We start from the raw sequence: 15,397 nt of genomic DNA, 5'->3' as shown, positions 1-15,397 counted from the left end.
GATTCACAGTGCAGTCATAGTACTCATCAGAAGTAAAGTACAGTCATCCAAAAATTACGAAATCAATTTGTTTGTTTGCTTTCATTCATGGATTAAAAATAGCAAGTGTTGTTATTTTACACATCCAGTACCGGAAATGAAATGATCAGAGTGTCAGCTTTCTCGACATATAAATATCATGACCATTGATACAGTAATTGCAGATTTATGTTTGACGTATGTATGTATGTATGACGATGAAACCATTGCGAGTGCACGGGAAATCGATAGTATAATGTGTGCATCCTATAGTTTGTTGAAGCGAAACTCGTCACGATAGATACACTTCTACAGCTTTTCAGTTTCGACTGAATTATACAATTGTTGTACATACATGTGGATGTACATGTGGGACTATTATCACAACCGTATCATCGCCCGGCAAGTGTCCAAATCTCCTCAAAAACTGCGACAGAAAATCCAAAATCAAGCATTCCGCATACCTGTAGATAGCAAATGATGCTTCGTTGTTATTCGCATTATTCAATGTAAACACACTTTTTTCGATGATTTTTACGATATTTTGGGGGTTCGACAGACAAATCCTTCTTGAATCATTGCAGACAGTGTAGCAAAGCATTCTGGGATATGTTGTCAAAGGTTAGAAGGTGAAAGAACTTTGGAATGACGTCGTTTATATGTCATTTCTTTCACTACGGGATATTCTGTATATGGCCCCTGCGGCGTTTGGATGAACTACGGAATATCCCGTAGATGGCCCGATATGGGTTAACAAATTTGCATTTAAGGACGTTTGTTGCGACACGGATTGTCGCCCCTACACGGATTGTCGCCTCCTGCTCGGGGCGACAATCCGTGACGGGCGTTGGCAGCACGGATTGTCGCCCCCTACACGGATTGTCGCCTGGCGACAATCCGTGACGCTTGTGCAGTTCCCAGTTTTTGACCTCGAAGGCGACAATCCGTGTTGGCAAAAAATTTGTTGCGACACGGATTGTCGCCCCGTCACGGATTGTCGCCCGGGCTCGGGGTGGTTCCTCCGGTGTTAAGCTTTGGTGGGATGGGTATGACTGATAAGTTATGCGTATGTGTGTGTGTGTGTGTGTGTGTGTGTGTGTGTATTGTGAGCTGCATGACATGTGATGTGTATGATTTGTTGTGAGTGTGTATATGTGTGTGTGTTTGGAGTATAGTAATACAATATGTAGAAGCTGTGCATGTGTGGTGGTTGTATAGTGGTAGTGGTTTGTTTGTCTGTGTGTATACGTGTGCCTGTATGCTTACGTGTGTATGTTAGTGGAGCGGCATAGCTTGAAAAATTAGAGGAATTGTGCATTTTATGATAAAAGCACCAAATTTCGCACACATGTTGACAATGACATTTGAAATAAATTCAGATATTGGGCCATCGTAAATAGCGCCCTCAGCGGCCATGGCAGCCATTTTTCTAAATGGCCGCCATAAATGCCATTTTTCGTAAAAATTTACAAATTTCAGGAGGAAAAATCAATAACGATTTGCAAACGAGTGGGAAATAACATTTAAAATAGATTTAAACATTGGGCCACAGCAAATTGCGCCCTCAACGGAAATGGCAGCCATTTTCAAAATGGCCGCCATAAATGCCATTTTTCGCAAAAAGAATTAAAAATTTCAGAAGGGAAAACCAGTAAGATTTTGCAAACGAGTGGGAAATAACATTCAAAATAAGTGCAGATATTGAGCCATCGTAAATAGCGCCCTCAACTGCCATAGCAGCCATTTTTTTTTCAAAATGGCCGCCATAAATGTCATTTTTCGTAAAAATTTACAAATTTCAGAAGGGAAAATCAATAAGATTTTGCAAATGTGTCGGAAATAGCATTCAAAATAAATTCAGATATTGGGCCATCGCAAAATGCGCCCTCAACGGCGATGACAGGGATATATAAAATGGCCGCCATAAATGCCAGTTTTCGTAAAATTTTAAAAATTTCAGAAGGGAAAAATCAATAAGATTTTGCAAACGAGTGGGAAATAACATTCAAAATAAATCTAGATATTGGGCCATCGCAAATTGCGCCCTCAACGGCCATGGCAGCCATTTTTTTTCAAAATGGCCGCCATAAATTCCAGTTTCCGTAAGATTTTACAAATTTCAGAAGGGAAAATCAATAAGATTTTGCAAACGAGTGGAATATAACATTTAAAATAAATTTAGATATGGGCCATCGCAAATTGTGCCCCCAATGGTCATGGCAGCCATTTTTTCAAAATGGTCGCCATAAATGCAATTTTTTCTCTGAATTTACTAATTCCACAAGAAAAGTCAATAAGATCTTGCACTCAATTCAAAAATTTCGTTTGAAATATATCTTGCGCCTATGTATTCCATTATTGTAAATAGCGCCCTCAATGGCCATTGCAGCCATTTTTCATAATGGCCACCATAGATTCCATTATTTTTTATTTCCTGATTTCACAAAAGGAAAAGTCAATAAGATTTTGCACATAATTTGAAAATCACGTTTGAAATAAATATTTGTATTAGATTATTATAATAAATATTTGTATTAGATTATTATAATAAATATTTGTATTACATTATTATAATACTGCCCTCAACGGCCATTGCCGCCATATTCCAAAATGGCTGCAATTGTCATAATCATTTTGTTTTAAAAAATGGTAATTTCAGAAAGAAAAGTCAACAAATGTGTACATAAATTGAAAATAATGTTTAAAATCAAACAATATATCCAGGTTGCACTAACTCTAGAAATTGTTCCTTCGCAAATTTTCAAGAAGAAAAAAATGCTAATAACGGTAATTGCAGCCATTTTCCAAAATGGCTGTCATAGATGCCATTTTTCTTTTATGAAGATGTCCTAATGCAGGAAGAAGACAATAAACATTTTTTGCGCAAGTTGACAATTACATACAAAGAAGTTTAAACATTGAGCCATCATAAGCTGTGTTCTCAATGGCTATTTCAGCTATTTGTCAAAATGGCTACAATACACTCTTCTTTTTCTTTTTTTTTGTTGAAAACTTGCTTAACTTTAGAAGGAGAAGACAGTAGAATACTCACAGAGACATTGTGTAATCTGAAATTTGGTGTTAAAGAAATCATTTGAGGAACAACTAGAATGAACAAGGTAAATGCTTAGCGATTATATCTCACCAATGATGAATGCATATTTTAGGTGGCAAACATGAAAAATTTCCGAAAAAGAGTAATATGAATGTCCAGGGATAATGGCGCCATGTATCAACTTTGACAGTAACACCATATCATTGAATATATGGGACTATATGACGTGTATCTATTCTAAAATGTAACTTCCTAAACATTCTTAAGACATTCTTAATAGCCTTTCATTTTACGAAAAAAGTTAATTTACTTTCTGCTATGCTTCCATAAAAACACATACATTTGATATCCATACTGTTAGCTGTCACACGCGAAATATTGCAATTAGAACTAAACTGAAAACATGAATTTAGAACTAACCCATCAATGAAACCTTTTTTTTTAATTTAAATTTCTTTGAACACCAGATTGCATTAGATTTAATTGCTCTTTAGCAGTATTCTATCGCTTTCTCCTTCTGGAATAGGCAAATAAAAAAAAGGAGTGTGTGGAAGCCATTTTGACAAAGAGCTGCCATAGCCGTTGGGGACGATGTTTAAATGGTAGCTCAATATCATCATTTCAAATTCAAATTCAAATTCAAACTTCAATTTATTTGAATGTCTTTTGTCAATTTCCACAAGAAATCATATTTTCAAAAAATAAATAGCATTTATAGTGGCCATTTGGAAAATGGCTGCCATGGTCGTTGATGGTGCCATTTGTAATGGCATCATATATAATTTTCTTTTGAATATGATTTTCAACATATGTACAAATTTCATTGATTTTCTCTCTGAAATTAGCAAATCTTTCCAAAAAAAAAAGAAAATAAAAAAGAAGCAGACATCCATGGCGGTCAGCATGGCCCTTGAGGGCGCCTTCTAAGAAGACCTTATACTTAAATTTATTTTTGAGCAGAATTTTCAACTTGTTTGCAAAGTCTTATTGACTTTTCCTTCTGACATCAGCAAATTTTTGGGGAAAAAATGGTAGGGGGGGGGGGAGGGGGCATCCATGGCAGCTGTTTGAAACTTAATGGCTGCTATGGCTGTTGAGGGTGCACTTTTGGATGGCCTATTATCAAATTCAGTTTGAATGTAATTTTCCACCTTTGTGGAAATTCTGATTGACGTCTGCAACACTTTACGAAAAAAAGACATTCATGGTGGCCATTTTGAAAAATGGCTGGAATGACCATTGAGGGGGCAATTTGCAATGGCCCAATAAGTTTACTTTTGAATGTAATTTCCCACCTGTTTGCAAAATCTCGTTGGCTTTTCCTTCTGATTTTAGTAAATCTTTTCGAAAATATAGCATTTATGGCGGCCATTTTGAAAAATGGCTGTCATGACCGTTGAGGGGGCAATTTCCGATGGCCCAATATCGAGATTTATTTTAAATGTCATTTCCCATTTATAACCAGAATTTCATTGATTTTTCCTTTTGAAATTAGCATTCTTTTAAATGAAAAAGTGGCACTTATGGTGACCATTAAAAAAAAAAAAAGGCTGCCATAGCCATTGAGGGCGCAATTTTCAATTGCCAAATATCTGGATTTATTTTGGATGTAATTTCCCGCTTGTTTGCACAAAAGAGAAAAAAATTGCTTTTCCTTCTGAAATTTGCATTTTTTAACAAAAAAATGGCATTTATGGCGGCCATTTTGAAAAAAATGGCTACCATGGCCGTTGAGGGCGCAATTTCCGATGGCCCAATATCTAGATTTATGTTGAATGTAATTGAAATTTATGGGCAAAATCTTATTAACTTTTCCCTTCTGAAATTTGCAAAATCATCGAAGAAGTGGCACATTAGACAGCCATTTAAAAAAATGGCTGTCATGGACGTTGAGGGTGCAGTTAACAATGGCAAAATCTTTAAATTCATTTTGAATGTAATTTCCCACTTGTTTGCAAAATCTTACTGGCGTTCCCTTCTGAAGTTAGCAAATGTTTTGAAAAAAATGACATTTATGGCGGCCATTTTGAAAAATGGCTGCCATGGGCGTTGAGGGCGCTATTTCCGATGGCTCGATATCTAGATTTATTTTTAATGTAATTTCCCATTTGTAACCAAAATCTTGTTTACTTTTCTCTCCTAAAATTAGCAAATTTTACGAAAACATGGCATTTATGGCAGCCATTTTGAAAAATGGCTGCCATGGACGTTGAGGGCGCTATTTACGATGGCCCAATATCTAAATTTAATCTGAACGTGATTGTCAACCTGTGTACGAAATTTGGTGCTTTTATCACAAAATGCACAATTGTTCGGCTATGCCGCTCCACTATGTGGAATAAAGTGGCGTATGTGTATATCAAAGGGTATGTGATGGTGCGTGTTTGTGGGCGCAGTTTTGTGCCTGCATGAGTATCTGAGGGGTTTGGTGTTCGTGGGCTACGTAGGCCCTACGTATGTGTGTTGTGTGTGAGCGTTCGTCTGTCTACGTAAGGCCCCAGTCACATAATGCTCTGCGTCCGGCGTTACGTCCAAATAAGTCATTCTTTTTTTCTTTTTTTTTCTGCGGACACCCGGGGATCTCTTGCTGTCATTAGAGCATTTTACCAAACATATACGGGAAAAAATATGCGGGGCGATACGGAGAGATTTGGCATGAATTGGCACGCAATTTTGTTCTTTCGACTTGCATTTAAAACTTCCGAATAGTTCGGAAGACCTGCGGAGAGTTGCGACTATTTACAGAGAGTTGCGGATATTTTCGGATAGTTACAGATTGTTATGAATAATTATGTACAATATGACGATCCCTGCCAAGTCAATGTATTATGACAGAAATTCATCACATATTGGACTGTCTTACATTGTACACTGGGGAAAAGTGAAATTGAATTTACGTACAAGTTGTGAAAAGTTTTCGCATTTCTTTAATTTGCTTTACAGTAATGAAAGATATGTGAAATTTTGAACTTGAAGTTTGAATTTTATTTGTGCAGCTCAGATATGGATAAACATCATAATGTAAAGACTACATAACATAATTATACCACAAATAGAATACTCTCTAGATCGATAAGTTAAACAGAGTAAGAAAATATTACTTACAGTTATGGAATAGACAAACTGTGGTTATGCTGTCATTGTGCAGTGATATTCATGACTTTCTGGGTTATGTTAAGGAGATTGTTATAATAAAGCGAAGCCTATTACATTTCCAGAAAAAAAAAATCATTAGAACATTCGGACACCCCTCCCACACCCAAATACAATAAAAAATGTAATATCCATGGAGTGTAAAGTGGGTAAGACTATAGAGAAATACTAAATTCGTTCTCATTGTATATCGTTTATCGCTGTCCCACACCTTCCCGGCCACACACACACACACACACACACACACACGAAGGTTTGTTTTTCCGAAGTTTCGTTTTTTCCGAGGCTTCATTTATCCGAAACACACAATTCCCTATACCTAGTGGTTCGTTGATCCAAAAATGAAATTCGGAATAACGAACCTTCGGAATAATGACCCTTCGGACGAATGAGCCTTCGGACGAATGAGCCTTCAGAATAACAAACTTTTGCAATAACGAAATGTAACCCCCTTCCCACATACCGACGCACACCCGAACCGATACCACATCCTTCCTGATGAAACGATTTCCCAATAATGATAAATAAGACATAATGGACCGTATGCAGAAAAGCAGCATCCGCCCGCACGCAAGCTCCACTCCGAATTCATATACAAATCTGCCAAACAAACTCATCAAATTCAAAGCTGCTGATAAAATCAATATCAACATTTATGCCAGCAACAGCTTACTAGTTATCCCTCCCCACGCGCAGCTAAAAAACACATACGCAAAAAACTGACATAATAAACACATTCTTCCATCACACACACACACACACACGCACGCACAAACGGACACTAAATTATCATGTGCACGCGCACATACACACTTCCTTGAAACCTCACCATGACTTTTTACATGGCATGTTTGCATGGATGTAGCCATGTAAGTTATGTGTGAGTATTTCAATGATTATGTCCAGAACGATATTACCCAGCAAAATGTGCTTCGAGGGCGGGCGACAATCCGTGCCGCCAGCCCCCTACACGGATTGTCGCCAGGCGACAATCCGTGTAGGGGGCGACAATCCGTGCCGCCAACGCCCGTCACGGATTGTCGCCCCGAGCAGGAGGCGACAATCCGTGTAGGGGCGACAATCCGTGTCGCAACAGACGTTCCTCAGTTGAGTTTGTGCGCAGCCTAGCTGCCCAGGTTGGCAGTGACGTAACAAAGAGCGTAGAAGCGCACGCAAGAGTGATGAGCTGAGCTAGCTGAGTTGAGCAGCTGCCAGTAGATCGAGCTAGAGTGTGGTACGTACGGATACCCGACAGTTCCCCACTGCGGTCGCGCTGGGCGGCCTCGCTCGGCTCACGTGCCGACTGTAAGCATTACAATCTGTACGTACTACGCAAAGTTCAGCGGTCCGAGCCGCATATACATGGTCATGGTAGCACAACACTGATCGACGGAATCGGGAAGCTTGGAAGTGGAACTGAGCTGTTTCAATTTTCAATCCATAGATCTGTTTTGTGACATGCAGTTCATTATCTGTTCATCAACATGGTCAAGTCGAGTGCTAAGGTACCTAGGGCCTATAGGCCCTAGTTGGGGACTACAAGTAGTCTACTAGACTAGGTGTTAAAAAAACAACAACAAAAAAACAAACATATGACACACATTTCATCTTTAGGTCTAACAACTAAAACAATCTGAATATCTCTGTTAAAATCTAAATTAGATCTAAACTTGTCATTACCTATACAAAAAAAAAAAAAAAAATTGTTGGTTACAAAATACAAGGTCACGAAAGTATTATCAAACAAGTATTTATCACTTTCACCATTCAGATATTAATTTTTTGATTACCAAATCTGGTGTAACAAAAGGAGAATCAAAGAGTTATTTTTTTTTTCGGGGGGGGGGGGGGGGGGGTACATGTACTCAGGGTACATCTCCTTAGTTTACAACACGCACTTTACCAATCACTGCAACAACCGACACATGCAATCTACAATTAACGTTATTATATAAAGATTTGTTTTTCCTTTGGAGGACTGTCAGACTAATGCCAAAACTCCCATTTCCTTATATTTATTCTTTTTACTCCATTATCACTTTCTGCACATGGTTACATCAAGTGGGTAAAACAAACAAACAAACAAGCATGTCAATGTGGAGTTTTCCACGCTTGCGCCCACGTATCATTACGGCTGTGCAAGGGAAATAACAAAAACGCACTTGGACCTTCCTTTCTGAATATTTTTTCAACATATCACTGCAATTGTGACACGTTTTTCTTTTTTTTTTTTTTTGAAAAAAAAGAAGAGAACAGGGTTTTGAGTGAACCGCATGAGAGTCATGCATCCTGGCAGGGTTTCCCTGCATTGGTTCCTGACCAGATTTGGGGGTCTTATGATGATTTCTGTTGCAAGGAGGCTCTGCCAACACTAAAACGAGCACATGAACCCCCCCATTTTTACAATTGTTCTGCATTAAGTAACCCTTCTTCTACAATTTGATAAAATTTTGTAAAAATGACATGGGCTTTGAATGTACAGCACGACATTCATGAACTCCACCTAATCAGGGCATCCACGATAGGTTTATAACCAGATTTTGGGGTCCTAGGATGATTTCTATCATAATGGGATGCTGCCAGCACTCAAACGAGCACATGAGCCCCCCATTTTTACAATTGTTCTGCATTAAAACTGGTATCTCACTGAGCGGCGAACGTTTGCAAACGTAGCGAATTTGAGATTCGCCAACTTTTCTGACGAATGTTTGCGAAAAATCAAAGTTCGCTTCTGCCATTAGCGACAGTTAGCGACTTTTAGCGATGTTTAGCGACAATTAGCAACACTTTAGCGAATGTTTGCGAAAGTGTCTGCGAACACAGGTGGCGACTATTAGCTAATGTTAGCAAATGTTAGCGACAATTTTGCAAATGTTAGCGACAGTTTTGCAAATATTAGGAACTGTTTGCAAATCCTTTGCGACAATTTTGCGAATGTTCTTGGACCTAGAAAAGTACCAGGCGATTGTGTATAGTAAGACCCATAAAACCTTCCACTGAATTCAGATCTCTTGTGACAACCGTTCAAGATGGATTTCCAGGATATGGAAATAAATTTCTGCCAAGAAGAGGCTCAAGGTGTTGCTATCCTTGAAGAGCTGCTTTGTCAGGCTGCTGCTACAGCTATTCTCTCTAAAAAAGAAAGAGTGAAAATGTTCACTCTTGAAGAAGTGAATAACAAAAAAGAGTGAGTTTCAAGTGAAATTAGAGTGATTTTGGACTGAAAATGTTCATTTTCACTCATTTTGGAGTGACTTCAGGGATCACTCCAAGATTTTCGAGTGATCCCTGAGGTCACTCCAAAATGAGTGAAAATAGATATTTTCACTCAAAATTCACTCCAATTTCACTCAAAACTCACTCTTTTCTGTAATTCACTCCTTCAAGAGTGAACATTTTCACTCTTTCTTTTTTAGAGAGTTGTGCAGCATAAGAGAAATAAAATAAAGAAAAACAAGAAAGGAAGAAGAAAAGAAAGAGAGTCAGAGAGTGCTTGTTGCCTAGGACAGACTTTAGTCAATATGAAAAGCTTTTGAAGCAATTACAATCATGATGGAGATGTCAAGAGCTTCAAGAATTTTCTTAGAGAGGAACCTTGTCTGTTTCAGAAGCTTTTATATAGGAACCATGTGGTTACTTGTTCGCTAGCAGTGGCGAATCATATAAAAACGTTAGCGACACCGTATTACGACCGTTTGCGAATTCTTACGTGTTTTGCGAATGTTTGCAACTGTTAGCGAAAATACAAATTCGCAAAGGTTCGCAAAGAAATTTTGAACATGTTCAAAATTTCTTTGCGACAAGAAAAACTGTTTGCGACAATAAAAACCGTTTGCGAACTTTCTTACGAATGTTAACGAACCTTTTGCAACCGTTTACGAACCCTGGCGAATTCCCAAATTCGCTACATTCGCAAACGTTCGCTGCTCAGTGAGATACCCCCTTTAGTAACCCTTCTACAATTTGATAAAGTTTCGTAAAAATGACATGGTTTTGAATGTACAGCATGACATTCATGAACACCACCTAATCAGGGCACCCACGATAGGTTTATAACCAGATTTTGGGGTCCTAGGATAATCATATGGGGATGCTGCCAGCACAAAAACTAGCACATGAACCCCCACTTTTTATTGTTTTTCTGGAATTAGTAAGCCTTCTTCTACAATTTGGTCAAGTTTCGTGAAAATGACATGGATTTTGAATGTACAGCATACGTTTTATGAACCCATCCTGTTAGGACATCCCTTCATAGGTTCCTGACCAGATTTCGGGGACTTACGATGATATATGTTGCATGGGGGCGCTGCTAGCACAAAACGAGCACATGAACCCCCACTTTTTATTGTTTTTCTGAAATTAGTGAGCCTTTTTCTACAATTTGGTCAAGTTTCGTGAAAATGAAATGGGTTTTGAATGTACAGGGTAAGTTTTATGAACCTTGTCCTTTAGCTCACCCCTAACAAAAAACGTCGATGACAAGGATTTGAGAGATTTCGGTGTTTTCTGCCGCATGAGAGCGCTGCTTGCTCAAGAATGCGAGTGTAAACCCTAACTTTAAAACCTTTTCCTCATTTTTGGTACCTTTTTCTGCAATTCTTGCAAATTTGGAGAAAATAACATGGATTTTGAAAGAATTATGGGGATTTAAGTTTGTCATTGCAGATTTTGTTGCCAATCATGGTCTTGATCCTGAGACGCTTTCATTTTGGTACTGGACGGCAGATTGTCATATTTTTCAAAGTCCCGTAGAAGAAAAACAAGCACATGAACCTATGGTTTTATTTACATATTTGGGCTTCGGATGGATCAAGGTTGCAGTATGGAAAGTTTGAAGAAAATGACATGGACTTCACTTTAACTGAGGAACGTCCTTAAATCATGGTAACAAAATGAATTTGCCTATTTTTTTTTTAACCCGTTGAGTCCCGTGTATACTCAGGCAGAGGTCTATGGGAAATGAGTGTTGTAGCAAAATCAGCCTGTCTTCAACGGGTTACACTTTTCATGTCTTTCTTCATTTTGTATTTAAGAAGTTTTTATTTTTCAAATTTGTGTTTTTAATTGTTTCTCTTATCTAGAATAGTTGATAACTACAAGGGATGTCTTTTAAGAAAAAACAGGGAAAAACATTTATCTTATACTTCTTGTAAAACCAAAGCAATGTACACACAAAAGTAATTGGAAACTTCTATTTTTGGTGACACTGGTCACGAAAATGTGTTATATCTCGGCAGGCATACCCATGATTTTCGCGAATAGAGTCACAAGGCACGAAAGAAAAAAGTGGCAAAATTTCAGTTTTTTTTTCAAGTCTTAAAATCCCCCCCCCCCCCCCCCCCCCCGGCTACACAGGGTTAATCCCTAAATCTTTTTTTTTACGTTTACAAAGAGAAAATTTTATGTTAACCAGATAATGAAATATAAAAATGATATTAAGAATACTTGGAAAACAATAAAAGATGTTATGAATACATCTAATGATGCATCTAGTATTTCAGAAGCACGATAGGGTAATACCTCAAGCAATGTACCTGCTGGCATGGCCGAAATTTTTAATGATTTTTTTGCATCGATTGGGAAAAATTTACCACTAAGTATCCCTTCATCTAATAAAATGTTTTATGATTTTTTAGATATACCTAATCCTACAACTATATTTTTGGACCCTACGTATAATGAAGAAGTTATTGATATTATTCATAATTTGAAAGAAGGGAAAAGCCCAGGTTGTGATGGAATCGATAATCATTTGTTGAAAAATATAATTCTTCAAATAATAGATCCTTTAGCATATATCATTAATTTATCGCTTATTACTGGGCTTGTACCAAATCAGATGAAGACTGCCAAAGTTATACCTATATATAAGAAAGTGGAGAAGAATGATGTCAATAATTACAGACCAATATCGTTATTAACTTCAATTTCTAAAATTTTGGAAAGAATAGTATATATCCGAACTGTAAAATGTTTTAATATGAGTAATACATTTACGAATTTTCAATTTGGATTCAGAGAAAATCACAACACCACCCACGCTTTACTTACCTTTGTGGAAAAGATTACACATGCACTTGATACATTTTCGCATACAATAGGCATCTTCCTGGACTTTTCCAAGGCTTTTGATACGATTAATCACGGCATACTTCTCTCTAACTTATCCCATTATGGTATTCGCGGAAAAGCCTTGCAATGGTTTACGAGTTATTTATCTGACAGATTTCAATATGTACATGTGAACAGTTTTGATTCTTCTTTGAAGAAAATAGAATGTGGTGTTCCGCAAGGAAGTTTGTTAGGCCCACTGTTATTTATAGTTTACATTCATGATTTTTATAGATCTTCAGATAAACTCTCTTATTATTTGCAGATGATTCCAATCTTTTTTATTCCCACCTTGACCCTAATACTTTAATTCGTACAGTGAATTATGAATTGAAGAATGCCTCACAATGGATATATGCAAATAAATTGTCACTGAATATTGAGAAGACAGAGTATTTTCAGTAATTCTTCTGATAGATTACCAGGTAATGTTATATTTGACACTACTCCCCTAAAAGAGGTTTCGTCTATTAAATTCTTAGGTGTTTGTGTTGATAATAAGTCATCATGGAAGTGTCACATAAACAATATTTGTAATGTAATTCCACGTAACATAGGCATAATGAATGGATTGAAATATTATCTTCCTTCTTCGGCTTTGATTACGCTTTATTCAAGTTTGGTATTGCCGTACTTGAATTACGGAATTCTTGCTTGGGGGAATACATATTCGACATTGCTAGATAAACTTTTTCTTTTGCAAAAGATGGCGCTCAGAATTGTTTTTAACCTTCATATCCGAGCACATACTGACACGCTGTTCCTTGAACACAAAATTCTGAAAATAAAGAGAGTTGTATTTGTTTCAACTTGGTCAATTTATGTTTAATTACAACTGCAACCATCTACCCCAAAAATTATTTTTTTTTTTTCACTGTAACAGCCATGTACATAATTATCCCACGAGACAATGTAAAGAATTTCATCTTCCCTTAGTGAGAACTGTACACACTCAAAATGCATTTGTTTATACCGGACCCAGATTTTGGAATAGTTTAGATAATGATCTAAAAGAATCTTTGAAATTAATTACATTTAAGTATAAACTCAAAAAATATTTGTTTTCTAAATATACCAATTAATTTTGTTTAATGAAAAAACCCGTCATGTTTCACTTTTCCTTGAGATTTTGTAGTGTGTCCACAGACCTTTTCCATCCCTCTCCTTTTCCTTCTCTATTCTTCCCTGCTCCTTCTTCCTCGTTCTTTGTTGTCCAGTATCTGTCTGAGTGCATTTCCTCAAGTTCTGTTATTTCTGTGTTTTGTGTTATTGTTGTTGTTGTCGCCGTTATGTTTTTTTAGAGGCCGATTGCATATCTTCTTTTCCGTTCAATTTTCCTGGCATACCTGACCCCATAGTGTCTGTGCCACAAATGTGATACATTACATAGTTTATACGTTTGCATTCTAAAATCCTAGTAAGTATTGTTCATAGTATCAGCATCACATATCAATGAGTAAATGTACAATAGTATACAGAAGAATTTAAAATGAATATGTTATATTGGTATAATAAATTGGTGCTGTTGTTGTTTTGTTCCAGTGTTCCACGTCTTACAAGCTTGGCTTTTTTAGTGGAACACTGTTTTCCATCATTGTGATTATTTACTATTTTTGTTGCCATGGCAAAGTGCATTGTTTCTTTTTTACATCATTCGTGTATACACTTTATATTGTATTCAAAAAAATCCTTCATCAGACGAGTGTAAGAGAAATGAAAAAAAAAATTGTATCACTTTGGATTATGTCAACTTTTTCTTTTCTTTTTGATGATGGAAATAAATAAACTATTGAATAGAACTGAATTGAATTAAATTAAATGGAAATAAAGGGGAGCTCTGTAATTTGAAAATGCCTTTACAGCTTTGTAGAATTGGTGTATTTGGCAAGACAACTCTATTAGTTAGGTGTAAACATCCCTCCCATGGATCTGAATGGTTTCATCTTCTCACTTAAGAATATGGCTTATGATCAACTTCTCTCTCTCTCAAAACAAAACAAAACAACACAAAAACAAAAACCTAAAAACAAGACAAATGCCTGTGCGAAGAAAAATAGCAAGACTTTGATGTGCTGTCAATGAAACTTCCATTTGTTGAAGGTAAACAGGCACTTTGTTATCAGATATCTTCACTTTTATGATATAACCCAGATTAAAAGATCAAGGACTGATATTCTTTTTAAATTCATGACTCAAAAGATGAATTTATCAAATTCAGGAACTACTGTAAAAATTCTAATTTTTGCAGTGGGACATTTATAATGGACTGTTACCAAAGCAACTTACTTCCCTAAACTCTTTCTCATTTGTCCTGCATAACTTTGTTTAAAGTTGAACAAGTGTATCAAATTTGATTTTACTCACTTGAGAACTGGAGAAGGAATTCCATTTGAGCTTTTTCTTGATTTGGGGCTACAATGCACTGATACTGTGGCAACACACTTCCACTACTCTAAAAAATGTGCCTTGCATAACTTTATATCACCGTCACCATATGTGCCATATTTCTTTTGATTCACTTACAAACTATTGAAGAAGTTCTATCTTTAAAGGGGCATTCCAGATGATTTTTATAATTTTACATCATGTAGTACATGAATCGACAGCTCCATGTGTAAATTTGTGGAATTATTGCGCTCCTTGAGCAGAAAAACAATTCTTTGAAAAACCTTAAACAAATTAAACTGAACAATGATGATGACATAGGAGGCTCACATATTTCAGAAATGTAGCAGAGTATTTCCATCACAATACTACTTGCCTGCAAGTTCACCTGTGTAGAATCTATGCATGCCTTCTTCTTTTGTTCTGCTTCATTGAGCCCCAACTCGTGCATTCTTATGGTGAGGATGACATGTCATCACCCTTGTTCAATGCAATTTGTTATAAATTTTAAAAACATTTTTATTCTTCATCCTAATCATCATAAATCATGAAATTCTGTACTCAGTATAACTAATCATATCGACTTTGAAAGCAACTGGTTAAAAAGACAAAGCAAGTGCCAAACTGTGTCTTGCCCATTCGCGTACAAGGAATTAATATTTTTTTATAACTCCC

At 36.8% G+C, this 15,397-nt stretch overlaps 1 protein-coding gene across 2 annotated transcripts in view; it reads right to left on the bottom strand.

The window, feature by feature from the left end:
• The window catches only part of LOC140232533 (homocysteine-responsive endoplasmic reticulum-resident ubiquitin-like domain member 2 protein), a 113,386-nt gene that overhangs the window by 3,550 nt on the left and 94,439 nt on the right, over nucleotides 1–15,397 (bottom strand). The gene's annotated exons all lie outside the window — the stretch shown is intronic.

This window comes from Diadema setosum, chromosome 9 (assembly GCF_964275005.1).
Source record: "Diadema setosum chromosome 9, eeDiaSeto1, whole genome shotgun sequence".
Taxonomy (NCBI): domain Eukaryota; kingdom Metazoa; phylum Echinodermata; class Echinoidea; order Diadematoida; family Diadematidae; genus Diadema; species Diadema setosum.
Note: the sequence above shows the minus strand (reverse complement) of the source record. Positions and strands in the feature narration are given on the sequence as shown.